The following is a 22,594-nucleotide window of genomic DNA, read 5'->3' on the forward strand; positions in this document are numbered from 1 at the left end:
TTAAGGGCTCAGAATTCACAGGATGGCTAAAATAGATAGGCTTATCACAGATTGGCACTGGAGCCAGTGACACATTACTTGTGCCTCTGAAGTGGAAATGACTTTAGAGTTTGAAATAGGTTCTCTTAATTTTTCTTAAACTAAATGCAGTATGGCTTTATTGATATGGCTTACATTTCTTTGATTCAGGTTGCTGACAGAGACACCCCAGGGTTTTCTGGATTCAAAGGGGGGAAGGTAATAGGGAGATAGGAATGATTGAGATCTTTAAAGAAGAGTTGGCAGATGCACAAAAGAGAACCTTCCTATCAACAAGAAAGAGAGGCCCTGAACCAGTTGGATGATAGATCAGTACATAGAGGTGAGAGAAATCTCAGGTAAGATATGTATCTTTGATGGTACAGGAAAAATAGGCTTAATAATATTACTACTCACTTCAGATCTCTTTGCTTTGTATATAAAGGAGTTTAAAATTAAAGGTCGATTGACTTGATTATTAACAATAGGAATGAGTTTAAATAATCCTTCAGTAAACATCTTAATCTGATTCCTCAGTAGCCAGAAAAAGTCTGAGCCCTTTACCAACCCACCTCTGGACATTGTTGGATACTACTCTTCTCTTTTGTTAATCCCCCCGCAAGGATATTTTTCCATTGATTTTCAGAGAGATTGGAAGAGAGGGAGAGAGAGAGAGAGAGAGAGAGAGAGAGAGAGAGAGAGAGAGAGAGAGGTGAGAGACATACATTGATTGGTTGCCTCCTGCATGCATCTGGACCGGGGCCAGGATTGAACCTATAACCTAGGTACATGCTCTTGACCAGGAATTGAACCCATGACATTTTGTCCCAGGGCCGTTGCTCTAACCGCTGAGTGAAATTGGCCAGGAATGACTTATCTTTTAAAGAAAATATTCAAGTACAGATGACACTTATTAACACAGGGACTTGTCCAGAAAGGTTTGTGGGTAGCTTGACAATGCATTTGTTTCCTTGCTCCTTGTAAATAAATCCATGTTATCAGAAGGCTTTTCTTTTAGATTCTTGTGTTCTTCAGAAGATTGTGCCTTGATTTATTAAGATAAATCACAGACAACCTTTGGGGTAAAGATTGGCATTTAAAAAATACTCATAACCACTCTGGACTGTGTTGTTGTTGTTTTTTAAAGAATGAAATGGGCTTGTGGAAAATAATAAAGCAATACTAATTTATCGCACATTAAGACAGATGCTAACCGTACAGGGAACAACAGAGACTACGATGTCCTTGTCCCTTTTTTATATACAGTATTGACTTACTGTTTATTGACCATGCTTTGTGTATCATTTTCTAGGCAATTATGTTACTAATCTTATTGTGCTTCATATAGTAGAACTGACCTATTCATAAGCACATTTTCAGGAAAATAAAGACAACTTCTATCATAGTTAGATCTATATAAGCTTAATTGAAACTATTTATACCTAATTTGTCTTCAAATTGCCATGGATTGTACATATCTTCCCACTGTATTGTTATTGACTGGAAATGTAACTCATAAATGGCATTCACACCGTAAATTGCCATAATCAACTCTGCTCTGGAACGGTGGTGATAGTTTGTCATTTCCCTTTGAATACTGCCTGCCTTTATTGCAGAAATGAAACTGAATGAAAGTAAATAAATTAATTGAGTGAAATATATTTCTTTAATATTATCCTATATAATAAAATTATAATATGCAAATTGACTGAATGGCAGAATGACCAGTTGCTATGATGCACACTGACCACCAGGGGGTAGATGCTCGATGCAGGAGCTGCTCCCTGGTAGTCAGTGTACTCCCACAGGCGGAGTGCCACTCAGCCAGAAGATGGGCTCACTGCTGGTGAGTGCAGCGGTGGTGGCGGGAGCCTCTACTGCTTCCATGGCAGCACTAAGGAGCAACGAGTCAAGCAGTAAGAAGCAAGCAGGCGGCAGTTAGGAGTGAGGGGTCTAAACCAGCAGTTGGACATCCCTCAAGGGGTCCCGAATTGCAAGAGGGCATAGGCCGGGCTGAGTGAACCCACTTGCATGAATTTTGTGCATCGGGCCTCTAGTATAATCTATAAGTGCCTAGAATAGCTTGCTAATATAAACTTGTTTTTGTGTGTCCTTTAAAACAAAGGTGGTTTTTGGGGGGTCACCTTTTCTTGTCTCCATGTGTTCTCTTTCAGGTAAAGAGATTGCATGTATCACACTGTTATTCCTACATGCCTGCCTCTACGAGTATACTGTGGCATCTAGTTTACTCGCACATTCTGTTCTTAATATTTATTGCTGCGTTAAAAAATATTCCAAAACATAATGGTTTATTGTGGTTTAAAACAACAATATTGTTATTATTATTAGCAGCAGCGGTAGTAGTAGATGCTGTGTGCAGTCATAGTAGTTTATTTTATGAATTTGTGAATCAGAAATTTGGCAAGAGCTTGGCTGGGTTGTTCAACTCTTTCTGACATGGCAGAAATCTGGGCAGCTAATGCTGGAGAACCTACTTACAAAATGCTTCTTCACACAGATATCTGTCTTGTACTCTTTGGTTTCTCTTTCTTCTTCAAATGGTGTCTTATTTTGCAGGACTTCTCCATATGTCTTGGGTTTCTCACAGTATGATAGCCTCAGACTAATCAGACTTTTTATATGGCAGCTGGTTTTCCCAGAGCAAGTGTTCCCAGAGGCCCAGACTTCCTATGACCTAACTTAGAACTCCTAGAAATTCACTTCTCCCACATTCAATTGGTAAAGAAAGTTTTCTTTTTAAATGTTTTTATTTCAGAGAGAGGAGGGGAGACGAGGGGGAGAGATAGAAACATCAGTGATAAGAATCGTGGATCGGTTGCCTCCTGTATGCCCCCTACTGGAGATCCAGCCCACAACCCGGGCATGTGCCCTAACCAGGAATCCAACCGTGACCTCCTGGTCCATGGATCAATACTCAACCACTTAGCCACACAGGCCAGGCGGTAAGGCAAGTTTTTAAGCCAAGCTCTATTCAAGAGAAGGGAAGAAATAGACTCCACCTTTCAATCAGGGGATGGCATAAACATTATAGCAAGCATGTCAAACTCAAAGCCTAACATGGGCCAAATAAACAAGGTTTAAGTTTATGTCGGCCGCAAAAAAACAAAAGCTTTAATTTTCATAGAAATGTACGTTTATTTTGATAGATATATGCTGAATACAAAGGGCTGAAATAAATGAGTCATCATTAATATAAAATAATAGAACATTTTAATAAAAATTAATATTTTTTCTTGAACATTAACTTACCAGACACTGAATAACTGCACAAATTAATAAGCGTAACGCAAATAAACCTATTTTTTTTTTTTTGATGTTCAGTTTCCTTTAATGACCCCCAGCGCCCAGGAGGGCAAGTGCAGGCAGCTCAGTGAGGGCAAGCGATGTTCACTTGAAGATCTTGCCCTGATTGAAGGCTTTGCCCACTTGCTGGAAGGCCCCCTCCCAGCAAAAGTACTCTCGCACCAGCGTCTGGGTCTCTGCACTGCCGGGATCCAGCTTCCGCCACGTGTATGACTCATAGTCCACCTGCCAGTCTGGACTCAGCGGAAAGGCGAGCTCCTGGCCTCGGCAGACCCAGACTCCAGAAATGGAGCTGCTGTTGTTGGTTCCAAAGAGGATGACACTGGCAAAGGCGTTCTTCCTCGGCTTGTCCAACCGCTGGGACATTCCAGTGATGAGGTTGCAGCTCATGAAGGTCTGGGTGAGCTCTTCAGGGAAGCGGTACTCCGCGTACCACCGGGACTAGCCATCCTTATCAAAGTGCTCCCAAAAGTATGGCAGTGCCATCGACAGCGTGTCCTCGTTGGAGTACTTGCGCTTGAATTTGTCCAACACAAAGGTACTCTTGGGCAGGTGAGCAAAGGGGTCCTTGGCCTTGGGCTCCGCCGCCAGCGCCTGCTTACTGCGTCCATCTCTTCCTCGGGAGCGGGCGCAGTGGCTTTCTTTTTCTCCGCAAGCGAAATATTTCCTGTTGTGCACACCAAACAAGTCAGTTCAAGACCAATGATGTGGCAATTGGCTACTAAAATATTTACTGCTAGTATTAGTGGAGAGAAATGGTGCACCTGCACATGCGCTTAAGGGAAATGAATGCAACATGATTATAGTAATCAGTCATTAGCGAATGTTGTAGTTCATTATTAATAATTATGTGTAACAGGATATTGTAAGAATTGTTATGAAATTTTTATTAAAACGTTTCTTACATACTGTTATATTGGCTGGGCTGCAAAAATTCGTTGTGGGCAGCATGTGGCCTGCAGGCTGTAAGTTTGACATGCTTGCATTATAGGGAGGAAAGGAATTAATGATGGCTATCCTGAAGACCAGCTACCACACATCTCCAAATATCTGAAGGCAACATGTGTCATATTTATCTTTGTTTCTTTGTTTCTTCAGTGCCTTGTATAGCACTTGGCATATGATTGGGTTCAGTAAATGAAAAAGTGCCTATGGGTGCCAGCAGATTCAAAACCCCTCCCAAATAGAGTTACTGAATTTACAGTTGCCTGCCACATGCCTCTATTTGGCATCTCTTGCTGGTATTTCAAATTCTACAGCCCCAAAGTGGAGTTCATAAAAGTAGCTTCTTTTTAGACCTAATCTCACCATTCTCTCAATCAAAATGGCTCAAGAGCTAGGGACCCTCAAGTCCATCACCTTTATAACATTCCTCGTTCATTAATGTCTGTTGATTCTACTCTTCTCTCATCTGTCCTCTCCTTTCCAGTTGTAGGGCTACCGCAGTAGTTCATGCCCCACCCCCAACTTTTTTTTTTAACTGTTATGATACTTTTCCAATTGTTTTCCTTGTCCCCAGCCCTGACTCATGTAATTGTGTACGATGCCTGCTGCCATACACATACTATGAATAATGCCAGTTAAATTTTTATAATGCATATGCCCATTTTTTTTTGTGTGAAAGTCTTATTTGCTGTCCAAATGTACGTGAACACTGAAACCCTCCCTCACCCTTGTTAGATAACAAGTGACCTACAGGTGCCAATAGCAAGCTGTGGTGCTAGCTTGCTTCTCTTTATCTCTTTTAATCTCTATTTCTCTCTTGGTCTCTATCTTTGTTTGTGGCTGTGTGTGTGTGTGTGTGTGTGTGTGTGTGTGTGTGTGAGATATTTCATCCCTGAACGTTAAGGGAGGGACTATGTCATGTGCCTTAATATCTCCAGAGCTCAACATGGCACCTTACACATAATAGGAGTCTAAAAATATGTGATAGAAATGTAAGAAAAATGAATGGTGACCTATTATAACCTCTGCTTGGATAAATCATTTATAATGGGATAGGCATTAGGGAAAACTGAACTGGAAGAGAGATGGTTTTGAAAATGTACATTCTCATCTTTCAGTGCCACAATTTCATGTGCTTTGCCCTAGCTTCTCGGGTTCCTCATTAGTAGTTCCACTAGATGGGCTTCTGAGTACCCATGAACTACATTAAGCTGTATTTAAAATTATATGTGTGTGTGTGTGTGTGTGTGTGTGTGTGTATGTATGACCATGACCAAAATGGCTAAAAGCCACTGCTCTGGGTTTATCTTTCCTTATTAAAATTTACCTTAGTTATGCTTTAGTGCCAAAAGATTTTTGAGGTCACTAACTTGCTTATCTCTAATAACAAAATCCCGTGTTATTGATATAAAATTGGCATAGAACATTAGTTTCAAGTGTACAACATAATGATTTGATGTGCATATGTTGTGAAATGATTGCCACAATAAGTAGTTAACATTTATCATCACACAGTTATAATTTTTTTCTTTTGATGAGACCTTTTAAGATCTATTCTTTTAGCAACTTTTGAATATGTCAATACAGAATTATTAACTATAGTCACCATGCTGTACATTATGTCCCCATGACTTATTTGATAACTGGAAATTCATACCTTTTGACCATTTTCATGCATTTTACTCACGCCCTCATCCCTTTGACTCTGGTAACCAGCAGTTTGTGCTCTGTATCTATGAGTTTGGTGTTGGTTTGTTTTTTGTTTTGTTTCTTTGTTGTAGTTTCCACATATAAGTGAGATCATATGGTATTGATCTTTATCTGATGCCCTCAAGGTTCATCAATGTTGTCACAAATGACAGGGTTTCCTTTTGTATGGCTCAATAATATTCTATTGTATAGATGTATACCACATTTTCTTTATCCATTCATTCATCGAACGGAGACGGGTTATTTCCATGTCTTGGCTATTGTAAATAATGCTGCAGTGAATATGGGATACATATTTTCGATTCAGTGTATTATTTCTATTATCTATAATAATAAAAGCATAATATGCTAATTAGACCAGACAGCCGAACGACCTTCCGGACGTCCTTCTGGTTGACCTTCTGGATGAAGCCAGGGCTGCGATTAATATTGTAACACTAGAGGCCCGGTGAACAAATTCGTGCATGGGTGGGGTCCCTCAGTCTGGACAGCAATCGAGGCCTATTGGGGGCCAGCTGGCCAGGGGGAGGTACCCGGGGAGGTTGGCTGGCAGGTGGGGTGGGTGAGAGGGGCCACAGGAGGTTGGCTGTGGGATCCCTCAGTCTGGACAGCAATCGAGGCCTATTGGGGGCCAGCTGGCCAGGGGGAGGTACCCGGGGAGGTTGGCTGGCAGGTGGGGTGGGTGAGAGGGGCCACAGGAGGTTGACTGTGGGAGTGCACTGACCACCAGGGGGCAGCTCCTGCATTGAGTGTCTGCCCCCTGGTGATCAGTGCGTGTCATAGCGACTGGTTGACCTGTCATTCCAGTCATTTGGTCGTAATGGTCACTTAGGCTTTTATATATACGTATAGATTACCTTTCTTATATGGGAAAGGCATGGCTTAAAAGGATCTGTCTTTTTTTTTTCCAGAGGGAGAAAGGGAGAGAGAGGAATAGAAATATCAATGATGAGAGAGAATCATCAATCAGCTGCCTCCTGCACAACCCACACTGGGGACTGAGCCTGCAACCCAGGCATGTGCCCTGATCAGGAATTGAACCATGACCTTCTAGTTCATGGGTCCTCACTCAACCACTGAGCCACGCTGGCCAAGCAGGATCCATCTTTATTTGTGGTAATTTGTAGTGTCTGCTAGTATGTTGTATATATGTAAGTGGGATTTGAATCCCTGCTTTATCATATAATAGTTATCAGTTCAATCCTGAATCTTAGTTTTCTCATAAAAAATATTTAGACTATAATACCAATCTTAGAATGTTTTTTATGGAGAGCAAATTAGGTAACATATATAAACCACTTAGTAGAGCTACAAAACAAGTACATTTCTAACAAGTGTTAGTTCTCACCCAGGGTATTTGGCAAAGTATTTGGGGGCTGCTCTCCCAATCATTAGCCAAGGGAAAGTGATTTAATTATGCTGTGCCTCAGGTCTTCATCATCTGTAAAATATGAGGATGGAATAAGAAAATAGATATTACTACCCCAAGAAACACTCAACAAATGTTAGCTATTGATATTAATTTTAATGTTATAGAAGTTAAGATTGCACATTGCACATTTGTGTGCCTTCTTTTATTTTTATTTTTTGACATGTAATCATTGTCATTTAACATAAAGATCAAAATCTCCCATATTTATTTTAGCGTTTTATAAAGATTTTTCACATGGAGGAATAACTCCAGATAATGAAGAATGGTACTTATATATGTTTTTTACCTTTTAGAAGAAATTGCAAACAGAACGTTTTATTTGCCTTTCTTTTTGGCACTTAAATCTGAATCCTTTAAGCTCTCATTTAATGTGGACTTCTGTTCACTCTTGTCTTTGTGTGAGAACAGACATTTAAGAAGAAACGACTGGAGGAAATGGGAAAGGAAAGGGAAATGGGAAAGAGAGTCAGAATTTCCAAGACTTGCTACAATCTTAAAAGTCCCCTAAACTTTTTGAATTCATTAGTGTCGCTTTTAAAATTAATTATATTCTTTAACCAGGCTGCTTTGCGAATCTCAGAGAGAGCCATTTTGCTTTTCTCAGCTTTAAAAAGAAATACACATTATACATATGTAAGGTGTAAAATATGATGTTTTGATAATTTGAAATACATAGTGAAATGATTACTCCATAAAGCTAATTAATATATCCATCTCCGTACATAGTTACTGTTGTGTGTGTGTGTGGTGAGAGCACCTGAAATCTACGTTTTTAGCAAATTTCTTGGCTTTGTTTTGAGGCTTCCATAATGATAACAAGGTTTCATTCTGGTCGTTGTTACCATCCTTATTCTATCCCTTTCTACTTTTGTAGTGATTCACAGAACAATACTCACTGGGGCAAACAAAATGTGTCTCCCACTGATATATTACAAGGTGCTCCATTACCATGGTAATCATACAGCTTCTTTGTTTATTTTTGTAACAAGTTACACAATAGTCTCTCCTTCCAAAGTTATCCAGGTTATATATTTCTTTCCAATTCCTCCTTCTCACCAACAAGGTCCTCTATGGCTGGGCCATGCCCCTTGCCTGACTCGGACTCCATTAGAGCCTCTCTGGCCATCCGCTGCCTCTTCAGAGGACTGAGTACCTTCTCTCCTGAGGACCTTGTCAAGGCCGCTCTTCCCACAGCACTGTCCTTTATCCAGCTAACACCTATCTTCCTCTTTGTTTCAACTTAAATATTGCTTTCTTAGGGAGAACTTCCTTGATCCCCTCAGAATAAACTTCCCAGTTTTCTGTTTACCCAAGTTGTTTTTTTAATGTTTGAATTTTTTTAAAAGACTTGTTTTAATCTAACTTGTTATTTGTCTTTCACACAACTATAAACATTTTATCAATGCACAAGATACTTGGCCTGTTAATGAAATTAATAGATGAAAGAAGTTGTATGCAGGGCCAGCCTGACACTAACAGTCTGTGACCCTCAAAGTACCCAGCCCAGATTGTTTTATTTTCCCTCAAAATATTTTCCCTAATGAAAATTGTAACTACTTCGCTGTTTGTGTAGGTCATTGACTAATGGCTTTCCTCCCTTATTAGCCTCTAAATTTCAGGAAGGCAGAGACTCCTTGTCTTGTTTATGGTTCTCTTCCTGGCTCCTACCACAGGTCCTGAGAGTGTGGGTGGTTTCAATAAGCAGTTACTGAACAAATGAATAAGGTCTTGGAAGAATTGCAATCTACTCCTCTGTCCTTGGGTTTATACTCAGGGCATCTGTTGTTTTCTAAGGCACTGCTGTAATTTACATAAAGGGTACTGCCTTAATGAGAGATTTGCTGTCATTCTCTGCGCTCATGGGGGAAAAGCCCTAATTTCACATTCAAATGATTCAGGCATATGTAAGTAGAAAGGATGAATAAATATATTTAATTTATAACAAGACCAATTTGATGAAGGTGTTTAAAACATTTAAGATTTTTGTTTCCATTTAGCTCAAGCCCAGTTCTCATCTAATATAATTTATTTTCTCAATATATTAATTAAATTTGCAACAATAGAAAGTGGGAGACACCTGATATTTTAAAACAAAACAAAAAAGCACTTATCTCATTACGTGTGTTCCTCCAGCAATGCTTATTAAGCCATTGAAAACTCCTGCCAGGCCTAAGTAGTAAGAACATTTAACTGTTAAAGGAATACATTTGAGAGTCAGATCTGAGTTCAAACTTCAGATCCCCTATTATTTGTTTTGTGACTTGGGGAGAGTTACTCCACTTCTCTAAACCTCAGTTTTTACTTTGGTAAAATGGGTTGACTAAAATTTATCTTGCTTGCTCATTGTGAAAAGCATGAGATTATGAGAACGATTAAAGAGCTCAGCATTTTCTATAATAGCTAGTAGTTCTTATTACAAATGAGGGAAGTTAGAGGAAAAGGGAATAAAATAGAGACATTTAACAACAACAACAAAAAAGATGAAAGAAAAAGGTGCATTTGGTTTGGAGCAGAGCTGGCTTAAGAGTTGAGTACATAGTTTCTGGAGTGGAAGGAGATATAACAGATTGTTATAATAAGTTAAACTGTAATTGGTTATGCTACATTAAGTTTATAGAAACCATTGTTTTGAGCTGAATTGTGTTCACCTCCAAAATTCACATGTTGAGGCCTTAACTCCTAAGTACCTTAGAATGTCACTGAATTTGGAAATACAGTGGGGCCTTGACTTACGATTTTAATTCATTCTGAGACCGAGCTTGTTAAGGAGCTCGTTAACTCAAATTACTCTATCAACTCAGTGCAAAAAATCAGCAGACAGCTGGTATCTCAAAAAACTCGTTAGTCGGGACACTCTGGTAAGTCAAGGCCCAGCTGTAGGGGCTTTAATGAGGTAATTAAGGTAAAATGATGTCATATGGGTGAGCCCTAATGCAATGAGTGGAGTCTTTATAAGGGGAGAGTGGGACGCAGAGAACACAGACAGTGGGAGGACACACTGAGAAGGTGCCCGTCTGCAAGCCAAGGAGAAAGGCCTCAAAATGGAACCAGTCCTGCTGACAGCTTGACCTTGGACTTACCAGCCACCAGAAATGTAAGGAAATACATTTTTATTGTTTAAGCCACCCAGTCTGTGGTATTTTGGTATGGCAGCCTTACCAGACTAATATAGCCACAGAGGTTCCTTGATTTTTTTTTAAAAAAAGGAACCCATGAGAGACAACATGTGAAAATACCTACTACAGTTTCTAGGAAATGCCCTGTAAATATACTTAAATCTGCTGACAGAATGTTCTAAAGCAGTGGTTCTCAACCTTGGCTGCACAACAGAATCACTTGGGAATCTTTTTAAAATCCTCATTTCTGGGCCTCATCCTCCAGAAATTCTGTTTCTTTGTTATGGGGTGAGGCTACAACATTAGTAATAAACAGAATTTCCGGAGGATGAGGCCCAGAAATCAGGATTTTAAAAAGATTCCCAGGTGATTCTAATGTGCAGCCAAGGTTGAGAATGGTTTAGAATAAATGAATTTTACTTCTCTGTAGAGTTGGAGAATTTAATTGATGGAAAAATCCTAATATCCGAAATGTGTTACCAGCAGAGATAAAACTTGAAGTCTGTTTTACAGATTCCCATAGCAATGTTCTTTCTTGGTGTACATTTTCTGCAACCATGACATTTAACTTTGAGACTTAGGTGTTAGAGGGGTTATTCCTGCTTGTTTTTTTCACATTAAAATTGTTCAACACCAGAAATTTGCCAGTATGTTTGCTGTGGAAATCTTTTGATTTCAGTAAATATGGTGTTGAAATGTTTGTTGACAGTTCTGCTTTAAAATTGCTTTAAAGAAGGCCAATTTAAATGAAATCAACATGCAAAAGAACAAGCCACAAGCTAGTCTGTTTTCTGATTAAGAAATGTGTCTTGTGTAATTTAGTACCCAAAAGAAAGCGGGGGTGGGAGGTGGGAGGGAAGTCACGGCTCTGGCCTACCTCTGGCTTGGTCAGAAGCAGCTGCTTATAGTTGGAATGTATGTTCTTTTGGTGAAAAGGCCTCAAGGTCCAGCCCATATGGGGCTGTAAGATAAATTGGTGGCAACTGTGAGTTTATCCAAGGAAAGGTAATATTTACTTTGATTCTTCAATTTTATCATAGAAAGTCGTTTAGGCTGCACAGTAATGGCAAAGTTTTCATTTAATACAATTTAGACAGGAATAGTTGTTAACCTCTATTTGTGAAACTAACAAAAGGTAAACACGACCGGTACAACAGTGAAATTTACCAACTTGATCTTAAACTGGTAATAGGAATAATGGTATGTGCTTTGTAATTTTTACTCTGCATTGTGTGAACCTGACTAAATCTGAATTGGGTTTCTTGGCAAAAACCATTGGACTTCTTCCTTTGATTTTATTGCTTTTTAAAAACTGTAATAATAATCGCTAATGTTTATATAGTACTATCATCCAGCTACTGCTTAAATGCTCTGTCTGTATTAGCTCATTAAATCTTCACAAGAAATCATTTAGTCCTCACTACAACCTTATGAAGTAAATGCCATTATCGTCTCTAATGCAGAAGAGAACACTGAAGCACATGGAGATGTGTGACTAGCTAAAGGTCACAGATCTCATAAGTAGCAGAATTGAGATTTCAATTCAGGTAGTCTTACTCCCATTCCATGCCTCTAATCACTTTGAGAACTGTTTTCCCCAGAGGCGACACCCCTAAATTACCAATATCCCACATGCAGTAGCTCAGTCTCTTATCAAACTCTGATTTTACTTCTTCCAGTCTTCATAATCCTCAAAAAAGTAGTGCATTCAGATTTATCTTTGAAAAATAAGGTAAAAGATAAAAAAAAGAACATTGTGCTTTTTGTTTTGTTTTTTGTTAATCCTCACCTGAAGATATTTTTTCCCACTGATTTTTAAAGGGAGTGGAAGGAATGGGGAGAGACACAGAGAGAGAAACATCAATGTGAGAGAGACACAACCGAGATATAAGCCCTTGACCAGAATTGAACCCAGGACCCTTTAGTCTGTAGGCCAACACTTTATCCACTGATCTATCCACTGATCCAAACAGGCTAGGTCAGAACATTGTGCTTCTTACTAATAACTTAAAGCAGCCTCCAAGGCTGATATTTGAGCATGCAAATATGAATTGCCACTATACCCAGTCAGCCTCAACTCCAGCTGGTCTGCTGTAATGGACAAATTAGGGTCTGAGCCCAGATTCCATGGAAGAGAAAGGAGATTTGAGATGATTTCCATTTTAACTGCCACACACACTTTACATTTGATTAGCAAAATGTGGCTATCTTATTACATTTGTTTTTCCTGTTAGAAATCACCTTAATACTAGCCTAATTGAGGTGACCACTTAGACATTTAACTTATATAAATGTCTAATTACTTATACAACTACAACTAATATAAAACTGTATGTCAATTGTAATGGGGAAAAAACAAAAACCGTATAAAAAAAAGAAGTAACACATATTTGAAAATTTGAAGGTGGCAAAGTCCCATGTATAATAATTTAGATTGTTGGTTTTACTAGATATAAGTCCTTTTTCTTTCCATTCTTCAAATGTATCAAATGTTTCAATTTCTTTTTACAAAAATGATTTCTATCAGCCCAACGTTGTGAAAACTTTCGTTAAGTATTTTTTAAGCATATTATATGGTGTCCCAAAAATGTATGCACACACTTTGAATAATTATAAAGACAGTGTTTATTAAATACATTTGATTTTAAAAACTGAGCTATCAGCTGTTAAAGTGTATATACATTTTTGGGACACCTGTATATGCTTTATTAATTTTATTTTGTACCTGTCTTTGTTTTGACCCATCTATTTCAAAAGTGGAAAAGTGCAATGAATCTACAAAATATCTGTATTTTAAGGAAGCTGGATGATGACATATGTGTGTGTGTAATGCATGTATATAAGTATTATTTAGGTACATTTTCCTTTTGATATTTGAAAAAACCACCAGATTTTAGAACAGGGTTTTATAGTCAATTAGATACTTTGTGCTCTCCTAGCCCCATCAGGGCAAACAATCTGGATTTCTAGAGCAAATGAGTGAATATCTCATTGTTTAGGATGGCTCTCTAGCCTCTATGGGCTGTTCATTGGCACATTCTTCTAACTGGTAAGTTTCTGTAGGTTTCTGGTAGTTTAAAAGCATCCTGTCAGGTCAGTCTTTCAATCCCATCTTACTTCCATATTCTTGGCACCCCATAGGCAGTTCTATGAGGATATATATAACCAAACCAGTTATATATATTGATATGGGGCCAGAGGTCTCAGGCTCACACCAGACCTGAACACAGAAAATACAGCAAAGGCTTTAGCTGGGGCTTAAAATCTTATTGCCTAAAATTGAGTATGTGCTATGATCTGGGACCCAATGTAGCATCCAGTCAGTCAATATCCCCAATGTCTAGCTTCTCAGTTGGTATATATATAGGCTTCAATTTCTTTTTTTTTCTTTTTTGTGTGCCTAGCATTCAAGTTGTCTGCTACAAGTTGAGCCTATTCTAAACCACAGTCCACCTGTCCAGTGCCTTAATACTCTATTAAAATTTCATTCCACCATTATTATGAGAAGTAGATGCCATTGCCCATATGCCGAATTTTGGATGGAATTCTTCCTTTGCTTTCCTCATACAAAACTATAATGCTTGGTACTTAATATCCCACATGTCACATTAATAATACTGGTACAGTGGGGCCTTGACTTACGAGTTTAATTCGTTCCAAAATCAAGATCATTAAGGAGCTCGTTAACTCAAATTACTCTATCAACTCAATGCAAAAAATCTGGCCGAGAGTCAGCTGGTATCTCAAAAAACTCGTTAGTTGGGACACTCGTAAGTAAAGGCCCCACTGTACTTGAATCATAACTAAAATTGTCATTGGCCCACTCAGCTATTCTTTTAGGGCAGTGGTTCTCAGCCTTGGCTGCACATTAGAATCACCTGGGAATCTTTCTAAAATCCTGATTTCTGGGCCTCATCCCCCAGAAATTCTGTTTCTTTGTTATGGGGTGGGGCCACAACATTAGTAACAAAGAAACAGAATTTCTGGAGGATGAGGCCCAGAAATCAGGATTTTAGAAAGATTACCAGGTGATTCTAATGTGCAGCCAAGGTTGAGAGAACCACTGTTTTAAGGTAAGATTAGTCAGCCAGATTAATTCCCCTACCCCACACATGCTGGCCTTTGTGCCATCACCAGGTGCAAGTATGTCCAAACCAGGAGACTGTGACCATTGTGACATGGAAGTATTTTTTTTTTATCCTGGTAAAATAGACATAATATAAAATTTATAATTTTATCCTCCAGAATGATTTCCTCATCCCAAACTGAAACAATATACCCACTAAAATAATGCATCCTTCTTCCCTCCCCTACCAAGCCCCTGGTAGGTAACCACTGTTCTATTTTCATTCGGTATAGATTTAGCTATTTCTAGGTACCTCATATAAGTGGTACATATAATATTTTACTTTTACATCTGACTTATTTCATTTAGCATAATGTCTTCAAAGTTTAGCCATGTTGTAGCGTTTTTTTTACACAGAAGTGACAAAAATAGGCATCTGTGTCTTATTCTTGATCTTAGAGTAAAAGCTTTCAGTCTTTAACTACTGATCATGCTAATAGCTTTAGGTTTTTCATATGTGGTCTTTATCATGTTGGGGCAGTTTTCCTTTTATTCCTAGTTTGTTGAGTGGTTATATCATGAAAGTATTGAATTTTGTCAAAAGACTTTTCTGCATTATTTGAGATCACTGTGTTTTTTTCTTCAATCTGTTGGTGTTGTGTATTACATTGATTGAGTTGCATATGTTTAAGCATCCTGAATTCTGGGAATAAACCCCACTTGATCATGGTGCATAATCCTTTTACTATGCTGCTAAATTCAATTTACTAATATACTAATATTTTGTGAGCAACTTTATATCAGTATTCATCAGGAAAGTGGTCTGTTGGTTTATTTTCTGTCGTGTCTTTGTCCATCTTTGGTTTCAGGGTAATGCTGGCCTTAATCTGTTCAGAGGTGTTTATTTATCTATATATTTATCTTTAGCAGAGATCACTATGCCTTCATATGCAATAAGTTTCTGTGTAGTGTTACTGCAACCTGCAGGAATCTAGCAGCATTTCTTATAGGACAGGGATGACAGTAATGAACTCCCAAAACTTTTGTTTATTTAGTGGTGTCTTAATTTTTACCTTATCTTTGAAAGACAGTGTTGCTAGATATAGAATTTTTGGGTGACCAAGTTTTTTCTTCTTTTTATACTCTAAAAATATCATCCCACTGCCTCTGGCCTCCATGGTTTATTTATTTTTTCTCTGAGGGGCCCATGAGATGGCTCACTTTCTTTTGCTGCTTTCACTATTTTCTAATTTCTTTGTCTTATGACAGTTTGAGTAGGCTGTTTTATTGTGAGTCTGGATTTTTCCCACTTGGAATTCATTGAACTTCTGGAATTTATGTCCTTTTCCTTCTTCAACTTTGGAAGATTTTTGGCTTTGGCTATGATTTCTTCAAATAATATTTCCTTTTCTCTTTCCTCCTTCTGAGATCCTCATAATATGACAATTTGATGGTGTCCCATATGTCCTTTATATTCTATTCACCTTTCTTCATTTTTTTCTGCTTGTCTGACTTGATATTTTCAAACGTTCTATCTCCAATTCCTCCCTTCCTTCCTTCCTTCCTTCCTTCCTTCCTTCCTTCCTTCCTTCCTTCCTTCCTTCCTTCCTTCCTTCTTTTTCTTCTTTCTTTCTTTCTTTCTTTCTTTCTTTCTTTCTTTCTTTCTTTCTTTCTTTCTTTCTTCCTTCCTTCCTTCCTTCCTTCCTTCCTTCCTTCCTTCCTTCCTTCCTTCCTTCCTTTCTCTCTCTCTCTCTCTCTCTCTCTCTCTCTCTCTCTCTCTCTCTCTCTCTCTCTCTCCCACACACACACACCACCTGTTCACATGTACTTTTGAGCACCTCTAGTGATTTTTTAAAAACCAGTTACTGTGTTTTTTTAGCTCCAGAATTTCTATTTGGTTCCTTTTTATAATTTTCCTTTGTTAAAATTCTCAGTTTGTTCATGGTTTTATTTCCTTTTAGTTCTTTATGCACATTTAAGACACATCTTATATTTAAGGCACATGTTTATCTACTATGCCCAATGCCTATGTTTCATCAGAGATAGTTTCTGGAGATTTAATTTGTTCCTTTGATGGGGTTATTTCTTCCTTTTTTTTGAATGCGCTGTGATTTTTTGTTGTTGAAAATTGGACATTTGAAAAAACAGCCACCTTCACCATTTTATGCAGACTGTCTCTATTAGTATAGCCCTCTATTTTATTGGCTGGCAATGGTTTGAGTCTTGGGAAAAGCCCAGGTGAATGTGTGGTAGGTTTAGTCTTTTCTTAGTATATATTGTGCCTGGGCCTATGTGTGGGTTTTCAATTCCCTTGTATACATTGCAGCTTTTGAAAGTCTAGATTTCCCAAAGAGTTTGTCCCTCCCCATCTTCCCTGATAGACTTCGATGGTCTAGTCTAGTGTATATGCCTTTACCTGTGTTCTGCTGCCCCATACATCTGCAAATCTGTACTTGTGTTGCAGTTTTTGTGGCTGATACCCATCACTTTCTATCCCTTTCTGTAGTCTGAGATCCAGGTTAGGGTGCTTTACCATAACTGAGTTTTGAATTCGGTAAAACAGAGACCAGTTCTTCTGGCAATGCTCAGTCAGGTTAGAACATTGCAAATAAGGTCTTCTCTGCTTCCTCTGGTTTGACACTAATTTGGAACCAGATTTCTACCTCCCCAAGACCAAGACTGTGCCATGATAGAGGAGGGAATGAAGGAAAGGAAAGTGAAAATGCCACAAAGCATTCTACCAATATATGTGTGGGTTTTTTCTTGATTGGGCGTTTGCTTGGTTGCTGTAGACCTTTGAGTATCTTTGAGAACTCTGACAGGTTTTAGCCATTCTCTAGTTATTGTCTTGTTGTTTATGTTTACACAAAGACTAGGGGGTCTGAAGATTCCTAGTCCACCATTAGGCTGACTTGACATGGAAGTCTTCCCTTAAGACTACTGTGTGCATACTCATCCCCTCTTTTGATCCCTAACAAGGCATATCTACTTGGAGCGGAGGCCTTGAGGTGGCATACTGCAGTAGTTAAAACAGAGACTTTAAATGACAGGGAGACCTACACCTATGAAATATAAATTAAAACTACAGTGCAACCCTATGCATACTCACCAGGATGGCCAAAATAAAAATATGGATATCAGGTATTGAAAAGGACAGAGACAATCAGAACTCACATATAGTGCTGGTGGAAGTGTAAATTATTATAAGCTCTTTTGCTAGTATATAATAAAACTAAACATATGCATAGTAAAGACCAAGCACTTTTAGTCTTAGGCATATATAGGGGTGGGCAAAAGTAGGTTTATAGTTATTTGTATAGAAAATAATACAGTAATTAAATAATAATACAAGAATATACTTTTGTGTACTCCCAACTGTAAACCTACTTTTGCCATACCCTGTATATATGCCCGACACAAATTCATACCTATGTTTACCAAAGATACTGGAATTTTCAAAGCACCACTATTTTTTTTAAGACAAACAAACAAACAAAAACCAGGAATGTCGCCCAATGTCCAATGCACATAGAATAGATCAACAGATTGTAGAATAGTCATACAGTGCAGTGCTTTATAGCAATAAGAGTAAGGATTTACAGCTGTAATAAACAATGTGGATGAACCTCAGAACTGTGAAAAAAGCAAGACAAAAAATGGTAAATACTATGTGATTTCATCTATGGAGTTCAAGAACAAGCAAAACTAGCCTTTATTTTAGAGTCAATGATTGTGGTTATACTTAGTGGAGGAAATGACTAGCCAAGGAATTGAGAATGGGTTTTTAGTTCCTGATAATGTTATTTCTTCATCAGATTTGTTGAAAAAGCATCAATCTGTACACTTTTTATCTTTTCACTTTTTAATTAATTTATTATTATTATTATTTTTGTTAATCCTAACCCGAGGATATTTTTAGAGAGAGTGGAAAGGAGGGGAGAGACAGAGAAAAACGTTGATGTGAGAGAGACACATCAGTTGGTTGCCTCCCTCACGTGCCCTGACTGGGTTTGGGGATTAAACCTGCAAATGAATACATGCCCTTGACTGGAATTGGACCCAGGACCCTTCAGTCCTCAGGCCAATGCTCTATTCACTGAGCAAAACTGGCTAGGGCTCTTTTACTTTTTTGTATGTGTATTGTACTTCAATAAATGGAATTAAGGAATTATAAAGAACAATTGGAATTACCTAAATTTAAATCCCACTTGCCAATTGTATGACTGGTCAGATTTCTTAATTCCTCTAAAAAACACAATATCCTTACCTATATGGTGATGTGGGTGATGATGACAAAAGGAGTTATAATCACTTTGTGTTGCATTCTCACAATGTCCTGTCCTATATAATAAAAAGCTAATATGCTAAGTGTCCAACTGTTCGACCAGTCACTATGACACACACTGACCACCAGGGGGCAGATGCTCTGACCGGTAGGTTAACTTGCTGCTGGGGTCCGGCCGATCAGGACAGGGCGAGATGGGCAAGACATGCCCTGGAGCCCTCCTGTGGTCCCTCCCCGGCCTCGATTGTGCATCGGTGGGGTCCCTTGGGCTGGCCTGCACCCTCTTGCAATCCAGGACCCCTCGGGGAATGTGGGAGAGCCAGTTTTGGCCAGATCCTCACAGGCCAGGCTGAGGGATCCCACTGGTACACAAATCCATGCACCGGACCTCTAGTTATGTAGATACTAGGCAATATTGTTATCTTCATTGAATAAATGAGGAAGGATAACCATACAAATGTTAACTAGCCCAAGGTCATCCGGATCCAGAATTCACATCTATGCACTGAAGAGTCCACACTTTTACCACCTATGTCCCTCTGTTAATAGTGCTAACTACCCCCCGACCCCCAAAGTTGTATTTAAAAGAGTTTAGAAAACTGTAATTCAGTAAATACATTAGATCTCCATAATTCCCATTAATGATAAAACATGACCTTTAGCTCTCCTTCCTATGTCCACTTTTCACAGTTATACTTTGACTATATCTGAATTTCTTTTACCACAGTCTTAGAGTTCCGTATCTTTCTGGTAATGGTTTCTTATTAAATGCCCTTTCAAACTTTGAGGAAGCATAATGAAGAGTTTACATGTTTACCTTATTTCATTAATTTTCCAGTTACATATTGTTATCTACTCTACAGTCTTTTATATTTGAGGGCATGGGACATTTTTTGTTGTTGTTGTTTTTCGTATTTTATTTATTTATTTTATTTTTTTAATTGTTTTATTGCTTAAAGTATTACAAAGAGTATTACATATGTTTCCCCTTTTTTTCCCGCCCTTGACAATCCCCTGGCCTCCCCTACCCCCCAGTGTCTTATGTCCATTGGTTATGCTTATATGCATGCATACAAGTCCTTCGGTTGACCTCTTACCCCTCCCCTCCGGCCCCCCAACCCTCCCCGGTCTTCCCGCTATAGTTTGACAGTCTGTTGGAGGCTGCTCTGCCTCTGTATCTATTTTTTTAAAAATATATTTTATTGATTTTTTTACAGAGAGGAAGGGAGAGGGATAGAGAGTTAGAAACATCGATGAGAGAGAAACATCGACTAGCTGCCTCCTGCAAACCCCCTACTGGGGATGTGCCCGAAACCAAGGTACATGCCCTTGACCGGAATCGAACCTGGGACCTTTCAGTTCGCAGGCCGATGCTCTATCCACTGAGCCAAACCGGTTAGGGCCTCTGTATCTATTTTTATTCATAAGTTTATAATGGTCTTTATTATCCATAAATGAGTGAGATCACGTGGTATTTTTCCTTCATTGACTGGCTTATTTCACTTAGCATAATGCTCTCCAGTTCCATCCATGCTGTTGCAAATGGTAAGACTTCCTTCTTTTTTACAGCAGCATAGTATTCCATCGTGTAGATGTACCACAGTTTTCTAATCCATTCATCTACTGATGGGCACTTAGGCTGTTTCCAGATCTTAGCTATGGTAAATTGTGCTGCTATGAACATAGGGGTGCATATATCCTTTCTGATTGGTGTTTCTGTTTTCTTGGGATATATTCCTAGAAGTGGGATCACGGGGTCAAATGGGAGTTCCATTTTTAGTTTTTAATGTATGTTTTCTGTGCCTAGCCAAGAAGCTTTGACCATATTAGGTGCTCAATTCATCATTGAAATAAAAAACCTTTTATTCTTGGTGACCCATATTACTTTATATGTATTTTCTTTTTAAAAAATATATTTTTATTGATTTCAGAGAGAAAGGGAGAGGGAGAGATAGAAACATAAATGATGAGAGAGAATCATTGATCGGCTGCCTCCTGCATGCCCCTACTGGAAATTGAGCCCACAACCCGGGCATGTGCCCTTGGCTGGAATCAAACCAGGGACCCTTCAGTCCACAATCCAAAGCTCTATCCACTGAGCCAAATTGGCTAGGGCTATATGTATTTTCTTGATTAAAGACCTTTGATAATGCTATTTTTTTTAAAAAATATATATTTATTTCAGAGAGGAAGGGAGAGGGAGAGAGAGATACAAACATCAGTGATGAGAGGATCGTTGATAGGCTGCCTCCTGCACACCCCACACGGGATAGATCGAGTCCACAACCCAGGCATGTGCTTTGACCTGGAATCAAACTGTGACCTCCTGGTTCATAGGTCAACACTCAACCACTGAGCAATGTTGGCATTGGCGGGCCTATAATGCCATTAAACCAAAGACTTGATAGTGATTGGAAGCAATGTGGTAGGTTCTTTGGAGCAGGCGTTATTTTATACTCCAAATGTTACTGTTTTGGTAACGACTTAGTTGGTCTATATGGTAAACATAGCACCAACTAAGCTAGCCACCAAAACTTTTCAATGCAGTCTTTTTTCTGGGGACTTATCTCAAATTTTATCATGGAAACCAATAGAAAACTAAGATTTGTTTTATATAAATTAGTTTTACAGCCACATTTTTGGAAACACATCTGTTCCATAAAGACAAAGAGCCCTACTTACAGCGATCACTTGCTTTATGTAATGTGAATGACATTGTTTCTTTTGTGTTTAATGAACTTTCCCATTACCTACTTGCCAGTTGGATGTAGACATTAACAATTTCGGATCATGGATCCAAATCTGGTCTCATTCCTATACTGTGATGTCCTTGGCCGAACATCATGTTACAGTGCATTCCATTGCATTGCTTGCCAGCAAGATAACCACAGAGTCATTCCAATCTTTGCTACTGCTAAATTTCCTCTTTGCAAGTTTTGGTAGGCTGGCTGGGAGCCATCTGTAGTGTATTTTTCTGGCTACCATCAAGTTTTCCATCTGCTAGTATTTAACACTGCCCTGGTATGAACTCATAAGCTAAATAGCTCTCTCAAATATATAACTATATAATAGGGGCAAAAGGCTGAAATGATCCACATTTTAATTAAATCAAGAGAGCAAATAAACGGAGGAAATAGAAAAGTCCCAAGGTATGCAAGTAAATGAAGTTTCATTTGAGATTTAGTAGTATTTCAATAATCACGAAGGCTGTGAGAAAATATCTTTTTTGGCCTTGAAGCTAAGCCACTTGAAAACTTAGATTGATGACACAACCAAAGCAAGCACATGCAAAACGCATATGTGTGTGCTGGTGTGTGTGCGTCTGTGGGTGCGTGTTCCCTCAAAAGCAGCTGTGTGAGCATCTCGCCCGTGTGTATGGCTTGTTTTTTCCCGGTTAGGGCAGTGGTTAGGGGGTGTAGTTCTAGGCTAGGAAAGAGAAAAGAAACTACAGGTGGTACAACTGAGTAGCAGTGGCAGCTATGGCAAACTTACCAAATACTGTGGTTTAGACATAGAGCAGTACTTTTCAAACTGTTAAGTTGAGAACTATTAGTGGGTTATAAAACCAGTTTAGTAAGTTACAACTATCATATTTAAAATAGAACAGAAAACATCAGTATGCGTCATGTGTAGTTAGAACATTAATTTATAAAAACTGGTTTCATGTGTACATACACGCACGCAGACACACATATAAA

At 38.7% G+C, this 22,594-nt stretch overlaps 1 pseudogene; it reads right to left on the minus strand.

The window, feature by feature from the left end:
* Positions 1-3,357: 3,357 nt before the first annotated feature.
* LOC118653434 lies at positions 3,358-17,147 on the minus strand (annotated as a pseudogene).
* Between the last annotated feature and the right edge of the window lie 5,447 nt (positions 17,148-22,594).

This window comes from Myotis myotis, unplaced genomic scaffold (genome assembly GCF_014108235.1).
Source record: "Myotis myotis isolate mMyoMyo1 unplaced genomic scaffold, mMyoMyo1.p scaffold_m19_p_4, whole genome shotgun sequence".
NCBI classification, from domain to species: Eukaryota; Metazoa; Chordata; class Mammalia; order Chiroptera; family Vespertilionidae; genus Myotis; species Myotis myotis.